This window comes from Myotis yumanensis, unplaced genomic scaffold, assembly GCF_028538775.1.
Source record: "Myotis yumanensis isolate MYYU_CA2020_CCGP unplaced genomic scaffold, mMyoYum1.0.hap1 SCAF_8, whole genome shotgun sequence".
NCBI lineage: Eukaryota > Metazoa > Chordata > Mammalia > Chiroptera > Vespertilionidae > Myotis > Myotis yumanensis.
The window spans coordinates 49,264,099-49,287,803 of record NW_027223759.1 but is presented as its reverse complement, the minus strand read 5'-3'; positions in this window follow the sequence as shown (position 1 = coordinate 49,287,803).

The window sequence follows — 23,705 nt, the reverse complement described above, 5'->3', positions numbered from 1 at the left end:
TATTATTTCCGAAGGAGAGTATATACATCCCATATTCTGTTGGGAAGTTGCTACTGCACATGTTTAAAAAGCTAGTATTTTAAGTGCTTACTATGTGACAGGCACATTTTCATATGTCTTATATTTGTTAAAATGATATTTAATTATATGAGTCTGATAATACTTATCAACATAGAACACAACATGGCTAAGGCTGGGTCACCCAAAGAGCCTAAGAAATTAAATTTGCCGGCAGCCTGAGAACAGTCTACATGCTTCTGTCAAACCCGTGGGGAGTTCTCTGGCTCTGCCTTAAAGAGATGAGATCCTGAGGTTAGGGACCCCTTTTCTTCACAGGTGGCGGGTCTGAGTTCCTTCTTCCCGGTTGGAGACTGGTCACCCTCACAAAGGCGCCCGCAGGGCCGGGTACCTCATTCATCTGGCTCATGATGACTTTGCCTTATTTCCTTAGAGCACTGTCACACACAGAGCTTTCCCGTTCATCCCCTTCTGTGTCTAAGAAGGATTTAAAAAGCTTATTTTTTTAAAGGACATGAACACTCATACTGAGCGGGTTTTTATCTTTTTATGATACCATTTGAGAAGACAACTCTTGTCCTGCTTTGGATTGTTCTGGTCATCAAAGGCAAATGCTGGCCTTCATTGATCCCAGCTCTGACCCAGCTTGGCAATTTTTAGGAAACCATGCTAATGTAAAGCAGATGAAACAGGTTTGCCTTGTTTCAAAATGACCTACATACAGTGGGGCCTTGACTTACGAGTTTAATTCGTTCCGTGACGGAGTTCGTAACTCAAATTACTCGTATGTCAAATCAACAGTGAATGAGTGAGACACGTGATGCTGGGCTGATGTTGTGGTGTTCACTGTGACGTTCGCTGTGCCAACTAGCGGTGGGGTATCTGAAGCTGGCTCATAAACCCGAATTTTAGCTCGCAACTCAAAACAAAAAATCGGCCGAGAGACGGCTTGTATCTCAAAAAACTCGTTAATCGGGACACTCGTAAGTCAAGGCCCCACTGTATAAATTAACCTAAGAGGCATTGGTTAGAGATTACCTTGGTTAAAAAAAATTTTTGCAGACATTAAATTGATATATTAATACATTTACTTATGTTTTATTGTGGAAAATATAAACAGCAATTTACTGTCAGACACACACACACACACACACACACACACACACACATACCCCAAGGTTTGCATTTGATACTACACATACACACACAGAATAAAAATTGTGTAGCTATCTGGCTGATATTCTTTTTGTTGACAGTGTTGGCAATTTCAAAGCATAAATAACCCATAGAATATGAGATTCCTGAACTACACTGACAGAAGTGAATAATGATTGTGTAAAGTTTAAATATGACTTTCTGTGAAAGCCAGACCTGCTAGAAGGATGAGTAATTTTTAAAACCCATACTTTATTGGACATATTCTATTAGAAGTCATTATATTTGTAAAATGAAAAAAAAATCCATTTTTACAGAATGAGGAAAGATAGTGTTTCAGTTTATTTCTATTCATAAATGTTTCTCCAAACTGATTTCTATTGTAGGCACCTAGGGATTCACCTTGTGCTCAGAAGTTTTACATGTTGTGTGTTGCATGCACGGAGTTACGGATATTTTCTTTTACGCCGTGTGAAAAACAGAGCAAATGAGCAAATTTGTAAGGAATTGCTTTAAAATGCTGTAAGGGGTAAGGCTATTTCCTGTGAGTCTGATTAGCTAAAAATGGGTTCTCTAATGAGGATATGATTACTAGCTTCAAGCTTTATGATTCTTTGCTGGAAATGTCATTGATTGTCTAAGAGCATTTTAAGAAATGGATTTGGAATGAAAGAACAAGCACTGCCCAGAAGTCATGTATATATAAAACGTCTATTCCTGGCTCATTCTCTTGTTTATTAAACTTTTAGCTTCAGTTTCCCTATGTGTAGACTAGGGATATGGTGGCTGTCCTTCCTGATGCAGTGTGATTGTGAGGATCAAGTGGCAAAATACATGGAAAACATAGGAACATGAATATAGTATAGTTATACAATTTTATCTATAAATCACCTGGATTCACACAATCCAAATGACATACTTTCATATTTAATGAAAAGCTAAGTGAATATTTTTAAAAGTGACAGATTTACAAGAAACACCTTTAAAATTTATTTTTTAAAATTGTCCTATTTACAAAATATCGATGAGTGCTGGTTTCCCAGTAAGTTACGTGTGCAAAGTCTTAATGCAGCAAAGTAATTCTCAGTAGAGAATATTTTAAAAACCAGATAATCTTCATAAGAATATAGAAAATATTTGTGAATTATTTCTGAGATTGTACATTTTAAAGCCCCTGGATTATTTATTCAAATTTGCTCACATCTTCCCAGTTATTCTCAAGCACCATTATTCAACATGGTATGGGCAGTGTGGTTATCTTCAAGCAAAACAAAACCCAAACAAAGGCATATAATTCATTCATTCATTTGGTCAACAACATGAAATATTGGTTGAGCATTTACTATGTGCCAGGGCAGTGGGGATAGAGCTATGATAAAAGCAGGCCAAGTTTTTGTCTTAAGGGAGCTCGCATTTTGTTGTTGAAGATAACCAATGAAGTAAAGAATGAGCCATGTCAACATGTGGAGTAAAGAGCTATGTCAGCAGAGATAACAGCCATTGCAAAAACCTTAAAAGCATATTTGACATATTGGAAGAACAAAAGGAGGTCAGCATGGCTGGAGGAGAATGAGTTAGAGGCAGAGTGATACAAATAAAGATGGAGCAGTAGGAAGGGCCAGATAATATGTAGGAGTTGAGACCAAGAACATTGAATTTTATAGACTCGGTGCACATAAAATGGTTGGATTAACCACTTTTGGCCACTCATTTAACATATCAACTTTTTCTCAAAACACTATTTAAGAGATGAGACATGGAATGTGATATTTTTATATCACAATTCTGGTTGGATGCACTCACCAACTTATTTGGCACACGGGTTTTGTTCAGAGAATAACATAAAGAACAAATGTAAATTGTGCATCATTTTGGGATGGACCCACCCCACCCTGTGTGGATTTGTGTAACTACATGGAGCAAGAGGGTTAGAAGGGTAGCATCTTCTACAATTGTCTATTTATTGAATGCACATGCTCTATTCATGTATTTGAAAGCACCTCCTTTGTTTAGCCTTAATTTGGCCCAAAAGTTGTTTGCTGTGCTATACCTTAATTTTTAAAAAAATATATTTTATTGACTTTTTACAGAGAGGAAGAGAGAGAGATAGAGAGTTAGAAACATTGATGAGAGAGAAACATCAATCAGCTGCCTCCTGCACACTCCCTACTGGGGATGTGCCCGCAACCAAGGTACATGCCCTTGCCAGAATCGAACTTGGGACCGTTGAGTCCGCAGACCGATGCTCTATCCACTGAGCCAAACCGGTCAGGGCTATACCTTAATTTTTAAGTAAAGCTTGAGTATAAAGTAACCACGAGTCCTAAAAAGCAAAAAAAAAAAAAAAAATGTGAGCAACATGGCACAGAAAGCATAATTCATCGACAAAAGATGGTTCCCTTTCAACCTCCTTTATCATCCACTATTAAGACTCTTCCTCCTTTGACAAGCACCTCACCAAAAATATATATATTGTATCACCTGACCTATGGGGCTCAGTTCGTTGAGCGTTATTACATGCTCCAAGAGGCTGCTGGTTCAAAACCCAGTCAGAGGCATGTAGAAGGCAGCCAATCAATGGTTCTCTTTTCCCTCCACCCTCTCTCTCTCTCTCTTCCATTCTCTCTAAAAAACCAATGGAAAAAATATCCTTGGGTGAGGACTGACAACAACAACAACAACAACAAAAATAAATAAATAAACAAATAAATAAAATAAAAACATTAAAAAATATATTTTGTATTAAATTGTGCATATTTGTTTATTCACTTTCAGTTATTGTTTGTATTAATTTTTATCATTAAATATATATTTTTCTAACTGAATCTTATTTGGGTGTCTTGGGTTGAGATAGAATGCATCATAAGAATTTCCATTAAAATTACTGAATTTTAAAAATGAATGTAAACACTTTTCACTTATTGCAGAGTGATGAGGGATAAATGAAACGCATTTGATGAGAGAGAGCTATGTTCTAAGATGGGAGGCCCTTGAAGAGCCCAAATAATTAAACACAGGTTGTCTATATCAAGTTGACTTGCTCTCTCTCTGGAACTCTAGATAGAGTGGCAACATTTAAATGGCTTGATTTATTTATTTATATTTTTTCTAACAATAACCAATGACAACAGCAAAAATAACAACAAAAGCTTGCCTTTAAGGACACAACCAAATTTTTACTTAGCTAGACACAATTGCAAAAACACACACAAAAATAGCAACCCCCTCCCCCCCCAATTTTATATTTATCACATCCCAGAATAGAGATTCTATACCAAACATTTGAGAATTTGTTTTTGGTAAAAAATATATATATATAATTTTTAGAAATGGACTTTTCTTGTGAATCTTTATATAAATGCTCTTTTTCCTTTATATTACAACTAGAGGCCCAATGCATGAAATTTGTGCATGGGAGGAGAGGGGATCCCCTCAGCCCAGCCTGTACCCTTTCTAATCTGGGAGATTGGGACTAAACCAGCAGTTGGACATCCCTCTCACAATCTGGGACTACTGGCTCCTAACTGCTCACCTGCCTACCTGCCTGATCACCCCTAACTGCCTCTGCCTGACAGCCTGATCGCCCCTAACTGCCCTCCCTGCCTGCCTGGTTGCCCCCATCTACCCCCCCAACCCCCCGCTGGCCTAGTCGCACCCAACTGCCCCCCACCCTGCTGGCCTGGTCACCCCATGCAGCCTGCTGTTCAGTCGTTTGGTCGTCCTTCACTAACCCCCCTGCTGGCCTGGTCACCCCACACAGCCTGATGTTCAGTTGTTTGGTCATCCCTCACTAACCCCCCTGCTGGCCTTGTGGCCCCATGCAGTCTGTTGTTTGGTCGTTACTGTTACTGTGATGGTGGTGTCCCAGACAATTTGCATATTCCTCTATTATTAGTATAGATAATATTTTTATAGATTCTTTGTTTTCTACTTTCTGTTTCCTCATCTTTGAATGGTGCCTTGTGCATGGAATATTCTTATTCTTTCTCACTGTTTTCCTCTCATATCTAAATTTGGAAAGCCACAATGTGGTTCCTAGCAGATATTTATGTAGAGCATATCTACTGGATGGAGCCAGGATTTTGTGGGCTTTTATTGTTCTGGCAGTGGATGCCTGCATTTTTTCTTTAGAGAATGCAGCTCAGCCAGATACATGTTCCTCATGGAGAGTTAGAATGGCTTTGAAGGTTCAAGCAACTCTTAATGACGCAGTGGTCTTATTGACCCTTTAACGTTAAGAGATCTTTTTCTTTCTAACACTATACTATACCAATAAAATTCTCCCTATCACTCATTTACCTTTTTCTACCACAACCAATTAACACCCTTTCTCTCTTTTCCTCTCTGTTTCTCCCCCATCTCTTATCTCTATTTTCATCTCTTTATTTCGGTCTCTTATCTATATCTTTATCCCTTGCACTCCAAATCCCTAAGAGACTATCTTTCTGAGTTAGCCATAGACAGAGCTTTTCTACTGGTGACCCTGTGGATAATTTAGTTTATGTACATTGTCCTTAATCTAATTCATTGTACCAAGGGAACAGGATAAAAGCATTGCAACCTATATGTATAAAAATCAGACTCTTGTTCAAAAGAAGACTGCTGCCATAGCAAGAACTTAAGGATTTTCTATCCAGAATAATTACACACACACACACACACACACACACACACACACTACCAGGATTGCATTGCTCATAGATAACTTATTTGTGCCATTTCTCAAAAAATAGCCAAATTGCTGAGGAAATCAATATAGTACTGTTCACCCCTATTTACTGTATGTTGGAGGCATATTCTCTGAGTGGAAGTAGAAATCATGACACTGTTAGGATTGGGCATGACTCAGAAGATGATTCCCATGTAGTTGGGTTGTGGACATGTGATTTTAGATTTAAGTTGCTGTTGAATACCAAAGAAGGTTAAGATATTAAAATGATTCAAATATTTTTATTCATTGAGAAAAACAATGTTATTCTGGTAGCAAGGTAGATTATGTACAATAATTAATCAATTACCAATAATGATGAAGGCAAATCCCCAAATGTTATGTGAAATTTCTTCATTATTATTGTACACTGTATTTTTTTAAAATATATTTTATTGATTTTTTACAGAGAGAGAGGGAGAGGAATAGAGAGTTAGAAACATCGATGAGAGAGAAACATTGATCAGCTGCCTCCTGCACATCTCCTACTGGGGACGTGCCCGCAACCTAGGTATATGACCTTGACCGGAATCAAACCTGGGACCTTTCAGTCCGCAGGCTGACTCTCTATCCACTGAGCCAAACCGGTTTCGGCTGTACATTGTGTTTTTTAGCTAATTTTTTAATTTTGGAAATTTTTATAAGTGTGTAATTAATATACTAGTCATTATCCAAAAGTCCCCCGGTCTGTTTAGGCACCAAACAGGTAACATAAATGGATGGGAAAGGTAGGGAATAGGAGGGATCATGGTCAAATCAAACTATGTGTCAGGTATGAAATTGTCCAAGTACATTTTTCAAAACACGATTATGGCAAAATGAATACATCTGTGAGGCACGTTGATATTATGGACTGCCAGATTGTAACATCTGCCGTTTGTTTGTTTGCTTGTTTTGTTTTTCCCTATAACTCACCTGGTAAGAGATGAAGAAATAACTAGATGTAGTCCAGGGTAAAAGAGAATTTCTTATCTTTATTTAATGTAGAAAGGTCAGACTATGTTTATGGGGAGAAAATATTGTAAATTATGGGAGAGAAGAAGAAGAATGCATTGAACAGGTGCCAAACCTGGAGAATACCTGTAGAGATGGAGAATTCAACCTTATGTAAGATAAGTGAGTTCTCTTCTTTTGAGGCTGATGCCTCATTCTGAGATTCAGTGAACTGTTCATCTCTCAAGCTTTTGCTCAAAACTAATCTTAATGAGGCCTCCTGTGATCAGTGCATTTAATATTGCAAGCACCCTGGCACTTCTAATCCCCTTAACCTTGCTCTACTTTTGCTTTTACTTACAACACTGACCCATAACACAAATATTATTAGTGTCATTCCCATTTTTCTTACTAGGATGGAAGCTAGATGAGGGAAGACAACATTGCCATATTTATCCTCTGATGTATCCCAAGGTCCTAGAATAGAACTTGACATGTGGTAGGTTTTCAATAAATACTTGTTGAGGAATGAAAATCTGAGAGAAGACATGTATGGATAATTACAGGTAGCAAAAAAAATTTACAGTTGAGTGATTTCATGTTCTTGTAAAATAGGAAGAAGGTTCATCTGCTTATAGATAAGGATTTGAAGGAGTAGCAGAATCTTTGAGTAGAATGATAAAGTTAATAACTTAAGAACTTAAAGCCATGAACAAAAAATCATCTGGCCTACTCAATTGAAACCCTATCTGAAGCTGGACACTTTAATGTCACAATAGTAAGCTTGGTTCTGTGATTATATCTAGCAGGACTCTGACGCTTATAGCAAAGGAATCGTGTGACTAATAAAGTAGTGGATTGGAAGTGCCCAAAGACGAGGAACATTGGTAAAAACAAGATAATGATTAAAACCTTGATACAATATGGAGTTTGTAGAAAAAAGTAAAGCCATGACCAGGCTTTACCCTGGAGGAAAGTTAAGGGTTATTAAGTATGCAGAGATATCAGAGAGGACAGTAAGAAGTACACTTGAAATAGGGTATAAGAACATTGTGTTTAGAGTAGCCCTTTGTTAAAGCAAGTCCCATTGCAGCCTGGAGTTTGTCTGTCTGGATCAGTGCTGTATACTCAGAAGTGCTTGGCATATCGTATCACTAATACATATTTGGAGAGGTCAAAAGTGTGACTATGAGAGTAGGTTCCTATGGTGTGAGAGGTAAAGACTTTTGAGATGGGAGGGAGGAGAGTCCCTTTGATTAAACTGCTGAATGACTTATACCTCACCTTAGAAGCTTCTGTGAAGACGGAACAACTGAAGGCCTGTTGTTAAAGACTTTAAATAACAAGGCCATATGACTAGGAGGTCTGCACATGGCAGGTTGGATAGAGGGTAGAATACCTGTCATGAACCTTGAAAAAAGAGGGCTTTTCTGTATCAAAAAGGAGGAATAATAGTCTTGAAGTGATAAATGGCTATTTGATCCAATGTCTGAAATACAGAAGAATGGCTGATAGAACAAAAGAAAGTTACAGCAGGAAAAAGCAAAATTTTGTTTCAGACAAAGGGGTATAAGTAGCATTCTGTGAACACTTGGATGTATAGGAAGATTGATTTACATTAGAAGGGTTTTACTAGAGGGGGCATGGGAAAGATCTAAAAAGAAGATTGGAGAAGGGAAAAGGAGTAATTAAATGGGCAATGACAACTAATCAGTATTCCTGGAGAAGGATTGATAAACTTTATCCTAGGGTAATTAATACCCAGTGTTTTCAGAGATTTAAAAATATATTTTACTACATTTATTATTTATAAGTAAAACAAGGGTATTGTTATGCTCTGAGTGTCACTGTGATTATTTATTGAGCATTATGATAAGCATGCCATTGCATTCTCTCATTAAATTCTTATCCTATGAGGTAACTGCTATCATTATCCATAATTGGGGCTCAGTGAGGAAGGGTAGTTTGCCGAAAGCTACACATAACAATTGGAAGAGTTGAGAGCCCTCATTCTTAACCACAAATAAATCTGCCATACATTAAATCCCAAACTCTCCTTATCTACACTAATAAAAGAGAAACATGGTAATTAGCGTACGACCGCTACCGTTTTCATTGGCTAATCAGTGAGTATATGCAAATTAACTGTCAGCCAAGATGGCGGCCGGCAGCCAGGCAGCTGGAAGCGAACATGAGGCTTGCTTGCTTCAGTAACAGAGGACTCCAACGTTCCCCAACTGACTTGCCAGCCTCTGAGTTGCAACTCTAAGCAACTATGTACTATGTTGCAAATAAGAAGCTAAACAAAACACCAGAAACCGGCTTTCATTCAGCCGGGCTTTAGCAACATTGTATTGATGTTTTCAGCAGCGAGGCCTCAGAGCTAAAGCTGGCCCAGAATAAAAAAAAAAAAAAGAAAACAAGGAGCGGTTGGGAGCTTCAGTCACTTGCTTCCGGAAAACAGCCCTCAGCCCCTCACCCAGACTGGCCAGGCACCCCAGTGGGGACCCCCACCCTGATCCAGGACACCCTTCAGGGCAAACCAGCCAGCCCCTACTCATGCACCAGGCCTCTATTCTATATAGTAAAAGGGTAATATGCCTCCCGGCACTGGGATCAGCGGAGCAGCGAGGCTCCCGGCACCGGGATCAGCGTGACAGGGGGCAGCGCCCAAACCCCCTGATTGCCCTGTGGCTCTGTGTGTGACAGGGGGCGGGGCCACAACCTCCCTATCTGCCCTGCTCTGTTCCTGATAGGGGGGAGCTCCCCCCCTGATTGCCCTGCGGCTCTGTGTTTGACAGGATGCAGTGCACCAACCCCCTGATTGGCCCTGCTGTATGTGTGACAGGGTGCGGCGCCCCAACTCCTCCCCCCCCCCCCCCCCCACGGGCCCTGCTCTGTGTGTGACAGGGTAGAGCCATAACCTCTCCATTGGCCCTGCCCTGAGTGTGACAGTGGCGGCGCCCCAACCCCCTGATCGGCCCTGCTCTGTGGGTGATAGAGGGTGGCGCCCCAACCCCCCTCCACGGGCCTTGCTCTGTGTGTGACAGGGTAGAGCCATAACCTCCCCATTGGCCCTGCCCTGAGTGTGACAGGGTGCAGCACCCCAACCCCCTGATCCGCCCTGCTCTGTGTGTGACAGGGGGCGGTGCCCCAACTCCCCTATTGGCCCTACTCTGTGCGTGACAGGGGGGAGCTCCCCAACCCCCTGATGGGCCCTGCTCTGTGCATGACAGGGGGTAGCGCCGCAACCTCCCCAATTGGCCCTGTTCTGAGCCTGACCAGGGGCTGCACCTAGGAATTGGGCCTGCCCTCTGCCACCCGGGAGCAGGCCTAAGCCAGCAGGTCGTTATCTCCCGAGGGGTCCCAGACTGTGAGAGGGTACAGGGCGGGCTGGGCCCCCCCGCCCCCCCGCCCCCCCCCCCCCCAGTGCACAAATTTTTGTGCACCGGGCCTCTAGTTTTAATATAAAATAGGTATCCCTTCTTAATTTACATTCCAGGTTTACAGTGCACTAGTGTATACAAACAAGTGCACCTGACTCTACCAGCTTCACTCAGACACAACTCCCCACTACATAAACATGAACTGTAAGGTAACACTCAATTTTGAAGACATGTGTTGAGAGTACAAAATAAAGTGCTGTTTTTAAATACAAACTCTAAATCATTTGAAGTTCTGGTGCCAATATATATGAAAAAAATTCACTGAAATAGTAAACAAAGTCTAATTTACTGGTTCACATTGGGAATTAAAAAAGGGAGCAAAAATAAGAATTTACCTTTCTTTATCCATACACCAAATATTTCAGACACATGATTTATATGCATAATGTGATTAAATTAACTAACAGTGTGTGGGATATGTATATAAACAAGGAAACTGAATTTCAAAAAGGTTAAGGTCATACAGCTGTCAAGTTGCAGATTTGAGATTTTAAAAATCAAATGCAACATATTTCAAAACTTTTCATTTTCTTCCACTAGCCTATGCTTTCTGATGGAAATATGATCAAATTAGTATAATTTAGCTCTGTGTACATGTTTTATGAAAACTTAAATGTAAATGAAAGGGCATTTGATTAAATATTGGGGAGCCAGATTGTTGCAATACACATTGCAGACCAAAATTACTGAAATTGGTCTGCCTCCCCCAAAATGAAAAAATGCACTATATGAAAAATTTATTGATACAGTTCAACATATTCAATTTCACTTTATGTCATGGAGGTTTAATGAAAATATAAATTTTGATCTTAAATGAAAGCAACAATAATGAACATTAATTGAGCATTGAGTGTGTAGCCAGGCACTGTGCTAAGTACTTTACATATACATTAAATTAATCATCACAAGTCTACTGGGTCCTTCATATCCTGGGTTCTGCTATGCCTTCAGCCTTGACAGCACTATTTATATCATTGGCTTACTCAATGCTAATCCATAGGTTGGTGCTAGTCTGGCATCAAAGGATACACCTAAATCTAAGAAAGTAAACATGCCAAGAGAAAAACCTAAACTATTCATATTAAATAAGTGTTTATAATAAGTAAAAGCCTTTGATAACATGACAAAGTACATATTATTTTGTTTTAATATTCATTTCACTTCATTAGTTGATAGATTACTCATGGGCTCTAATAATTAATCCTGTACTAGTATATAACTCATAAGTTGGATCAAAATATTAAACATGTTTAATAAATCTGGTGTAGATTTTACTTTTCCAAAATACTGATCTGATCATAGAAGTGAAGACTATGTCCAGGGCATCCACCTTTCATAGAGTATGGACAGCTCTTTTTTCCTATAGGCGACAATATTCAAATCTGATTTATTTGATCAACTGAGGAGTTACCTTACTTAGTGAAATATAAGACACTCAGATCATTATATAGTGAATTATAGAAGAATCCCACTTCTCCAACATAAGGATCCCATCCTAGTATACACATTAGTGCTATAGTAGTATGCAGGGTAGGCAGAAGTAGGCTTATAGTTGTGAGTACACAAAACAGTTTATTCTTATGGTAGTATTAATATTTTCAATACAATTATATGGAAAATAATATAATAATGAATAAATAATATATGTGTTTATTTACTTATTCTCCTAAATATGCTTTATTTTCCAGGAAATATCTTTAAATGATTGCTTCATTTTCTCCTATATTACATTGGATTCACTAAACTGTTTTGCAGAGTATAATAGTGAAGCGACTAGTATTTGGATGAAATGCATTGAAATGATTATTAGTTTTCCTCCGAAAGAAACAGTTGGTTTGTGTTCTCCATGGTGGGCAAAGCTACTGAAGAGCCCATACCTGGTGAAGGCTCACAGTGAATGCCTGATTTGAACATTTTCATGTTCTATTATAGAATACTGTTATGCAGCATTAAAGAAGGAGTTGACTATAATTCTCTTATTATTTTCTGCATAGACTTTCCAGATGGCAGTTCAGTATTTTTTGTTTTCTAATAATATTTGGTGTTATCAATAGATAAATGTTTTATGCATTGTTGAATGAGACCTACTATACAATAAACAAAGCATAATTAAAGTTTATATGTAGTTCCATATAAAGGGGAAGAGTTTATTGTACTATACTGTTGCAAGGAATATTTTATAGATAAAGAAGAAAGAGAAGTACAGTAATTATATATTATGTGTTACACAAGGCAATGTTTAATTTTATATTCCTTTTGGTACTTATAAATAGTAATGTATACAATCAACATCAACTCTTGATCTAGTATCAGGATTGTTTATAGGTATTTTGTATTAAAGGACGCACCATCTTAGAAAGGGATAAGTTAAGATTTTAATAGAATCTTCCTTTGCATTTAGTTACTAATCTCATTTAAATGTTTCCTTTCTCCTGTTAAGAATGCCTTCATAAACTTTCATTGACCAAATGACTTGTTCCTCGGCTGAGTAGAAAAAAACATGCTTCATGCATCTATTCACTCTTTCATCTAGATTGTATTCATTGAATATCTGCTTTGTGCCAGATCAGAGAACACCACAATTAACAAGGCATGTGTTTGCATGCAGAAGATCTCAGTCTGGTGCAAAGAGGCCAACAAGACAACCAAAAATGACAATACAGAGTGATAACCATAATAGAGACATGCTCAATCTTGGCCTTCCTAATTGCCTTAAGAGATGGGATGGTAGATTTGGGACTGTGGTAAATATATTTCCAGAAAAGCTTTCAAGAGGTACTGAAGCATGATAGTCCTGAAATATAAGTACAAGGTGATCAGCAAGGTAGAAGAAAGAGGTTCTAAATATGCGGGATTAGTAAATTAAAACAAATGGTGCCACACACAAAAAAGCATAGTATATTCAGGGAACTGAAGTAATTGAGGATGGTTGAATTGAAGTGGTTAGGGGAACACGGATAGATATACAACTGAAGACATGGTAGAGACCAGATCATGAAGAGGCCTATAGATTACGATGACTTTAAGTATATAAAAGGCTATGAGGATCTCCTGAAGAATCTTGAGCAGAAAGAGTAGGAGTTGGATATTGGAAAACTTATTCTAGCATAAGAGAGGAGGGTGGAAAGGAGGACATATTGGAGACAAAATTATTAGAAAGTTTTAAGAAATAGCAAGATTCTGTTCTAGGGAAGGACAGTGGGCATGCTGAAAAGGAGACAAAGTAGCCGAGATACTTAGGAGTTAAAATAAACAGGACCTTGCTACTAACTGATGTGGAGGCAAGCAGGGTGAGAATGTTTTCTAAGATCTGACCCTCTTTTTACTTTGGATTTTTTATTGGTAAGATAAAAATTATAGCAGGAAAAATTGGCTGATTGAAGACCAAAGAGGACAGAGCTCATGTTATACATATTGTCTCTGAGCTATCCTCAGGACATTCTGGCCAATGGTTACAACTATAGGAAAAGAGTCTAGTGGGTACGCACACAAACTGTGGAGCTGAATTTTCTGGATCTGAGCCCTAGATCTACTGGTGTTTACTAGCTAGAGGATATTTGAGGATATATTTCACCTTGTATAAGCCTCAACTTGTCTGTATATAAACAGTTGTTATAAACATTATATGAAATATTTCATAGAAAATGCATACCAGTGCATGGCAAAACAGGTGCTCAACAAAGTTTGCCGCTGTTCTTGTCATTATCAATATAAAAATAGGGAGTATTACTTATGAGTCTTATGTTCAAGAGAAAAGTGGCTTAGAGAGATGGATTCAGAGCTATGGATTTGTATCATCAGCATATGGATGGTTCTTTACTTTTTCATCCAGTTATCTACTGTCCCAGTTTTCTCTTGCTACAATAATCACTGCATAACAAACAAACCCTAAATTCTTGAGTGTTCAGATCAGCTGTGCACCACTTCTGGTTTTCGCTGTGCTCATTTATATTTTTGTAGTTGCTGTGAAGTGCTGATTTGGTATGGGGTCTCTCATATGGCGGAAGGTTGGCTTGCTATTGACTGGTCTATAAGGGCCTCAGTTATTTTTTATGTGTCTGAAATTCCTCCAGTAGGGTTTCGTATGTGCTCAGGGAGAGGCAAGTATACAAAGCAGACAAGTACAACTGTGTATGAAAATAGGTACATATTCTTATCAAGCCTTTGGTTGAATGATGATCGATAACATCTCTTTGGCTATAGGAAGTCACATGGTTGATCTCAGAATCAGACTGTGTGGAGATTACAATATTAGAGCACAAAAGGGTGTAGATACAGGGCAGAGGCATTCATTGAGACTATTAATACAGTCAATCAATTAATCTATCTTTTGACCTAGAGCTATAAAATCATACTCTGATCATAAGGCAAAATTATATTTCTTCTTCCTTTCATAAACTTGATTCTTTCTATTGCATAATTTCTCCTCCCCTGATCTGTGTATGTGTCTGATCTCTGGGTCATTGCTCCCTTGTGTGTTAGTATGGAAGGTTTTCTGTATCAGATTTCTAAATTAGAACCACTTTAAGACTGTTTTTGTTAAAGGCAACATTCAAAATAGCATTTTGATAAATATTATTACAAGCCTTGAGTCGCTCATTCCATCAATATTTATTGAACATTTTCAATCTTCTAGACCCTATTTTAGATGCTAGGAATAGTGGTGAACACAATAGGCATGTTGTTTTATCTCATAAATTTACATTCTAATAGGGGAGAGAATAAACAAGTAACCAAAATATACTTAAGGTCTTTTTATGAGCCTGATAGGGTGTATGAGAAAAATAAGGCAGGATGAGTTCATCAGGAATGATAGGGTAGTTAGGAAAGGCTTACTTACTTACTCAAATGGGTGTGTTTTGAGCTGAGACATCCAGGATGAGGTCTCAGTCATGCAGAGATTTGGAGAAAGAGGATTCTTAGTGGATGGAAAAAGCGCTGAAGGCCTGAGGTGGAAAAAAGCTTAGTTCATTGGAATATCAGGAAGCGGATTAGATGGCTGAATGAGTATAAGATGAGAAGAGGTCAGACTTTTGGAGCCTTGTATGCCATGGTAGCATTTGGAGTTTATTGAAAAAAAAAAATCTAATGCTCCAAAAGGTCTCTTTTCCCTTATAAAAATCCTGCCTATGTCCAAAATCTTTTTACTCATCTCCTCCTGCAGGTAGAAGAAGACAAAACGTGTTTTGTTTTTTTTTCCTGGTTTCATCATCTGCCCTTGTCTTACTCCAGGGAATACCTAAATCCAGTTCAACCATTCGCATTATATGTTTGTGTTTTTTTTTTCTGAAATCTATACTAGGAATTGTCACAAGAAAGGAATGTAGATATCAACTTTTTGCCACAGACAAATACTTCATATGCTATACTACTGCATATGATTTTTAAATGATAAATTTTCATGCTGTGTAAATAGCAGCTTATGGGGTGGTGACATGGGGTAGGGTGGAGGGTAAGGCACATGTAGAAGCAAATAAAGGGATTAAGAGGCCATTATGGAAAATTGGATAAGAGAATAAATTAGACTAATCAAAATTATCTGATGCTTTCTTCCATAGGGCATCTGATAGAGAAATAAGTTCAGTATAGGCACAGAACATTTCTTCTTTGTTCACTTCTCACTTTTGAGGGAACATCTGACTCTTATCTAAGCTTTAGGAAAACCCTAAGAGCAAGAGACCTTGTGCTGGAAAAAATTGCAGCATTTTAGAGGTATCTGGAGCATTAACTTTATTGCAGAGTTAGACGATCTAGTAAAAATATTAACAGGAAATGGGTTTGAGCAAATTGTTTCTCCACAGGTCTTTGGAATTTCTGACTAGGCATTTAATGGTTGTATTTTATTATTGGTTTAAGTAGGATATAAAGTCTAAGAGAAAAGTGAATCAATCTAAAATCTAAGATATAAATATATAAACAATCACTAGTTGGCAACTCTAAATGGAAGGACATCACAAACTTGAATACTCTGAAGAGTGTTTAAATTTTGATGGTATGTTCTTCAGGACAAACTATAGGGATATTTTCATTTAGGAATCTGAGTTGATTTTTTCATTTTAAAAGAAAATATTTGAGTAAAAATGGATGGTCATAGTATCTCTATTTTAATAACCCCAAAAGATAGGTCATTTAATTTTAGGAGGCAGAACCAGAGAATAATAAAATAGAAATGCTTTACCTTTATAAAATGGGTAAAAAATGTAATTATTATTTTTACTTGAACTGATGCACTATGTCAGTGCCCTAATACTTTTGGCATAAAATTCACCTAATAGTATTTGGTATCAAATTCATTTTTTGTTGTTCTTACATGAGCAATGAATTTAAGGTCAAACCTCACTGCAATGAATATTGGTGTTCATGCAATTACATACACATATACCCCTGACAGCCTAGGAAGGGCCTCTTAGGAACAGAGATTTATTGAACTTTTATGTGTATTTTCATACTATATACAATTCAGTTTGACAAATTCTCTTCATTCTCCAATATCACTTTCTCTCTGTATCTTAGTATTTCCATATAATGTAAAAATACATAATAGTTTAGAATGGCACAGTTGCAGAGTAGAGCTGAATAGTATGATGAATCATAGCTAGCTGAATTAAGAAGCTAATATTCCAGAAATCTGCTTTGGTTAAAGTGGGGATGTGGATTTTAGTGCTTGATCCTCTTGCTCAGACTCTGTTGGGAGGCTGCCTGTCAAAGACTGTACATTTGCTGCAGGGCTCAACTGGTGAAGGAAGTATAGGGGTGGCAATCAGCATTAACGTAGACTTGATGGATGAACATGTCTACATGCTAGTTGTACCTTAACCATGGTTAAAGTACTATTATACCCTCCCTCACATCAGCCTGCAATAAATACAGTCAAGAATTTAATATATATATAGCTTAGAAAGATAATAAACCTGCCCTAACCGGTTTGGCTCAGTGGATAGAGCGTTGGCCTGCGGACTGAAGGGTCCCAGGTTTGATTCCCGTCAAGGGTATGTACCTTGGTTGCGGGCACATCCCCAGTAGGGGGTGTGCAGGAGGAAGCTGATCGATGTTTCTCTCTCATTGATGTTTCTAACTCTCTATCCCTCTCTCTTCCTTTCTGTAAAAAATCAATAAAATATATTTTTTAAAAAAGAAAGATAATAAACCTGGTTGTTGTTCATATCAGTTGGTAGAAATAATACCTCTAGAACCTTTCAACTTGAAGTGTCACCCATGGAAGGGCAGCATCAGTATTACCTGAGGGTTTTTTATAAATTCAAAATCTCAGAAACTGCCTTGAACCTACAATCCAGTTTTAAAAATGGGTAGAGGACCCAATAGACACTTCTCCAAAGAGGACATACAGATGGCCAATGGACATATGCTCAACATCACTAATCATCGTGAAAAATGAAAATTAAAACAACAACGAGATACCACCTTAAATCTGTCAGAATGGCTATCATCAATAAATTAACAAGCAACAAGTGTTGGCAAGGATGTAGAAAAAGGGAACCCTTATGCACTATAGATGGGATTGTACAGCCACTATGGAAAGCATTATGGAGGTTCCTAAAAAAAAAAAGAGAGAGAACTACCATATAACCCAAAATATTCTACATTGTGGGTATAGTCCCCAAAGAATTGAAAGCAGGGTCTCAAAGAGATATTAGTTAACTCATGTTCATTGCAGCATTATTCATGATAGCTAAAATGTTGAAGAAACCAAGTGCCCATAAATGAATAAGTAAGCAAACTGTGGTATTTATATATATAAAAGGCTAATATGTTAAGTGTCCCTCCGACTGGTCACTATGACGTGCACTGACTACCAGGGGGCAGATGCTCAACACAGGAGCTGCTGTGACAGGCACTGACCATTTACAAAGAAACAGCACCTCGGACCTTTCGCCCACAAAGCAACACTCGGCTTCCCCCAAGTGAGACACAGGTCCTGCCCCCACTCCAGAACAACAGCCCGCCAAATCGCAGCCAACACTTCCAAGACCTCCTGGCGCAAAATGCGGCCCACAGCCCAGCCCAGCCCAGAAACGGTGGCTTTGGGCACTGTGTAATGACGTCACATAGAAATGCCCAGCTTCCTCTTCCTAGTGACTATCCTCCTTGCAGTTTTTTCAGTTCAGGAACACGACTTGCTTTATTGCCAGGTGCAAACATTTTACACTTTAACCATATGTCTGTGAAGCATTTTCATGTGCCTCATTTCATCTGATCCTCGCAGAAGTCCTGGAGTAGGTAGATAGGAGACTTGGTGGTATCCTATTTTCTTTTCATTAGCCAGAAAACGGAGATTTAGAAAGTTTAGAAACTTGACCCAACTGAAAAGAAGCAAGAAATGGTGGAACTTGAAAATGACTTCAGGTTTTGTCACTGCACAGCATATAGTCGAACACTGCTACAGTTAAATATTTCACCCTTTGTTCTTCCTGCGTGCTCTACAATAATAATCTGGTTTGTGTTGATATGTACTGCTGTGTTGCTGACAATTACCTGAAAGAGAAGTTGGGCTGCTTCACTGGGCTGGAAAAAGTTTAGCTAAATCAGAAAGCAGGTCTAATTAATCAAGTTTATTTATATATATAAAGCTCTCACTGGCACCAATCGCACGTGTGTGTGTTTCCATCTGTCATTGTTGATTGTGAATTTGGTTGACACTTCTATTATAGAGAAAGGGCGGATAGTGATATTAAAATATTTCTTCTAATTAATTTCCTTTCAACGTGCATGAATTTGTGCACCAGGCCTGTAGGATACATACAAAAGTATATTATTCAGTCTTATAAAGGAAGGCAATTCTAACATATGCTATAGCATAGATAAACCTTGAGGACATAATGCTAAACAAAATAATACAGTCACAAAAAGACAAATAATATATGATTCCCTATATATGAGGTATTTAGAGTAGTCAACAATCATAGAGACAGAAAGTAGAATGCTGATTTCCAAGGGCTGTGGAGTGGACAATGGGCAGTGATTATCTAATGTGTATAGAGTTTGCAAGATGATGAGTTATGGACTCGGATGGTGGTGATGGTGGCACAATCTAATGAATGTATTTAATACTCCTGAAGTGTAAAAGTAGATAAGGTGGTAAATTTTATCTTATAGTATTATACAATTAAAAAATTAGAACAAAATTTTAAAATTATATTAGTCTCTGAATTAGTAATTAGCAACTGGCTTTTTTCCCCACTTAAACCCAATAAATGCTTTATTACATCATAATTTTTAGGTATACAGTGCTTTTCCTTCTCTTCACAAACAGAATGCCTAAGATGGTTAAAATAATTCCTAAAATGATTAAGATGTTGCCTGGCTGGTGTGGCTCAGTGGTTGAGCATCGACATAGGAACCAGGAGATCAGGGTTTGATTATCAGTCAGGGCACATGCCCTGGTTGCGTGCTTGATCCCCAGTGTGGGGTGTGTAGGAGGCAGCCAATCAATGATTTTCTCTCATCATTGATGTTTCTATCTCTCTCTCCCTCTGTGGCCTCTTGAAAAGCAATAAAAATCTATTTAAAAAATTCAGATGTTAAAGAATAAATAAAAAACCAAATTGAAAATTTCATAAGGATATATAAAAGTTGCAAAAGACATATTTGGAAATATTAAATCAAAATTACTTGTTACTGAAAACCCATTTGACTAGAAATCTTTTATTTCTGGAGGAAAATTGTTCAATTTGACTTTGAATAAGCTTTTATATTTTATCCCTCACCAAGGAAGTAATTCTAAAGGTATACTTTGGAACAAGGTAAAAATCACTAATTTCAGCTTCTAGATTTTGCTTAAATCAAGCCTATCTGCTTAAAAGAAAATGCATTGGAAACCACTTTAAATAAAAATGTTATTTTGATCCAAATCATCCTACTTCTCCCATGCCATTTAGAATGTGTAAAAAGAAGGTTAAAGGCTTGCAAAGTTTCTCATTGCTGGTACTTGCCATTACTTTCCATGATTCACAGATTGATTTTCTGGCTTTATAGCTATGAGAGACAGTGGGCCTTTTTAATACTCTAATTTTTCATAAGCTGATGAGTACAGGGATGATGAATGAGTGTTCCTCCCAGAGTCACCTCCAAGTGGGTTCTTGAAAAGAATGTTGTTATTTTGAAGTTCTTTTATTTCATTTTGCTATCCATTGCTTTGCAGAGCCTCTGGAAATTACATTCCTTTTCTTATCAGTTAGTATTAAGACCTACAGATTTATTTGGTGCCTTTCTGGTATGGAAGTTATTTTTATCACATAGAGCTGGAGAATGAGACAGATGGGTACCTTGTGCTAGCCCACATCCAAAGATAAGTCAGGCAGGTGGTATTAATATCAGGTTGTGGTTATAAATTATTGATTAGGAAGGTGGTTCTAAAAATATGGATGAATAGAAGCAGAAATGATATCCTCAGAAATAAAAGGCACGAATATCTCAGCTTCCTCTTCTCTATCCCCAGGATACAGCTTCATGTAGGTACTTAGGTTCATCACAAAAAGCAAGTTTTCAGAGAGGGTTACAGTACAACCATGTGTGTCTTTTGTGTTTCTCCTCTCTCTATAGCTTCCTCCCTTTTTTAATAGGAGAAAATGGAGACTGAGAATTTACATTAATTTCCAAAATTAAACCAATAAGTACTGGACCTGGATTTAAATCTGAATCTCATACTCTGTCCTCTAAGTGACCTTGCCTGCCCTCAAGGAATGGAGTAAATATGCAAACAGGAAACTATTGTTACTACAGAGACTTAAAGTTTAAGCCTTAAGCACAACAACAGCACTTCTTGCTGTCTGTGTTATTTTGGGTTAAACAGGAGAGTTGAGTAGTTCAGAAAAAAAGAGCAGTTAAGTCAAAGCTAGGAAATAAGAAATAGGTAGGTCTCGGGACATGAGAAGTAATGAAAATCTAGTCAAAGGGACTAATCTCTTCTAAGGAAAATCTGGGTTAGGCTTGCCTTGGGTGGTTTGGGTTTATCTGGGATAGAGACAAACTCCACTTCTAAATGATAAAGCTGAAACGAGGGGTTCAGGGTGCGGATTCTTCCATGGGTCCTTGTCCTACGAAGTTGAAGAATACATTTGCAGACTAAAAGATTTCTTTAATAAAAACGTGGGAGTTTATTGTAGACGTATGCAAACTCTCCCTGGGGAGGGGGTCCCCTGCTAGGAAAAACCTGTTCTCTCTCTCTTTTATGGGAAAAAAATAAAAAACCCTGTCTCGTGTCCCTTTGTCTCTGGTTTATATAAGCTGCAGTTCTTTCTCTGAACATGACCCTTTATAATTGAACCCTTCCTTAACTTAGGACCCCCATGCTTTCCTTACTGGTCACTCTTTTGCAGTATATTAGTTTCAAAGTCCAGAACCCACGTGGCACCCCCCTACTTCTCTCTGCCTTATCTTGCAACATTCCTCTATCCTCTCTGTGAAAATATGTTTCCCTCTTCCCAGTATCTTGTGGCTTTTCTCTGTCCTCTGTGAAAGAAATCTGGCGGCTTGGAGTTATTTCTGTCCTTCCCATATGCATTCCTCTCCCCCAAACCCTCTTTATTCACTGTTACTGCCTGTCCTGTCTTTAAAATTCCCCTCAAAGCTACTCTTCAATCTCTTTTCCTTTCTTCCCTGCTCTCTTTGGTAAGATAACATTCAGATGAAAAGCTAACGACAAAAACAAAAAAACTATACATTTTGCTCTTTTTGCCTTTCAGTCCTAAGCAAGAGACAGAATCAAAGGATTTAATTGAAAGCAAATATTACCTGAAACTTTGATATTCCCATATCTTTAATATGGTTAAAATACCATTAGGATTCAAAATTAAATTTAAAAATTATGTTTCTCATTTATTTTGAGAATTAATCTAAGAACTTTTTTTTCTAAATTACATCAGCCCTTATTTATAGTCATTAAGAAATAATATTTTTTATTGCTATGTGCTGGATCTATGGTATTATGTGAGTTTCTAGCCTCTTTCAAGCCATGATATTATGTATTTGCCTTCCAAGTTCTAAAAATATATTCTTAATTAAAATGTCTTATTGTTAGAGTGAGTTACATATAATTTCGGCATCTTTCTTATAGTTTAGGGACATATTTGGAGGACATTTTCTGAACAATTCTCTAAATCTCCTTAGAGAAAAGTATTATAATAATTTATAAAATATATTAGAGAAATTGTCACTATTCAATTTTTTTGCATGATAACTATTTTTTTTCTATTTTGATGTTACCTTTCTTATTTTTCCTGTGCTTCCTTACATACAAGGGCATAGCAGATTCAGTGAACTGTGTTATTACAATGTCTTCAATGAAAATTTAAGTACATAAAAGGTAAAATACTCCTAGTTTTTTCTTTTATATATGACTATTTATGGTCCAAAGAAAATTGCAAGAGAATATGGAAGAAAAGAGGATGGTTCTGGTCTTAGACAATATGTTATTGTCTCCTTTTTATAGATTAGTATTAGCAATTTTTACTGCCAAGAGAGAAAATATAGATTTTCCAGTTACTGCTTGCTTATTCCTTCATCCTACCTCTCTAGAAAAGATTTTTTAAAAATGTGTACTTACTTTCAAAACATGAACTATTATAAATAACATTATTTGTGAAAATGACTGCCATTCCCAGTTTTTGTTTGTTTGTTTTGTTTTTTAGTTCTTTACACAGTAACCCCTCAGCCTCTTTGTCAGAATGTCTTCTTCCTTTGACATCTCTGAGTGGAATGATGGGTATCAGATTATCTAATAATACCATATTACATTGACATAAAAATCCTTTGTGTCTTGAAAAACTAAGAAAGTATTTTTCCTTAACTGTTTTCTTTGCAAATTTGAATTCGTAATCATACAAATAGACAGAATTATCTCTGATAGGCAAGTCATTGAGAGTTCTGAAATTATCTTTTCTTAAGGGCTTTGTCAACAGGAGTTCTGAGTAATGAAAGAATTTAACCTTACCCGAAAAAGAATTCTGGTTTTTGCCTTGGGCTTCTGGAAGGTAATCTCTAACTAAACCCTTAGAATGTCATGCCTGATTGTCTGTTTGCCTTGGGTCACTGATGGCCACATCAGAAAGATCAACAAGACAAGGGCTTAATTTCTCTAAAAATTGAGTGCCATGATGGTATCATTTTCTTTATATAAACATTTGTGTGTGTGCATGTATGCACATAATAAGAAAAATTTATGTTTTAAATGAGTGTTTGATATCTATCTGCTGGTACTTGGAAAGAGCTATTTAAAATGAAACATGAAAAGTCAGATTACAGATCAAGTTACATAGTATATGGTGTGAGTCAATTCTGAAAACAGACAACTGTGTGGGAGTGTATATCTGGGTATGTGTTTGGATGAGCAAGGAAAACTTGTGAAAGTGCATATACCCAGATGCTAATAGGAGTTACCCAGGCAAGTAGGATTTTGTGGGTGGGTTGGGATGGGATAGGAATCTCTT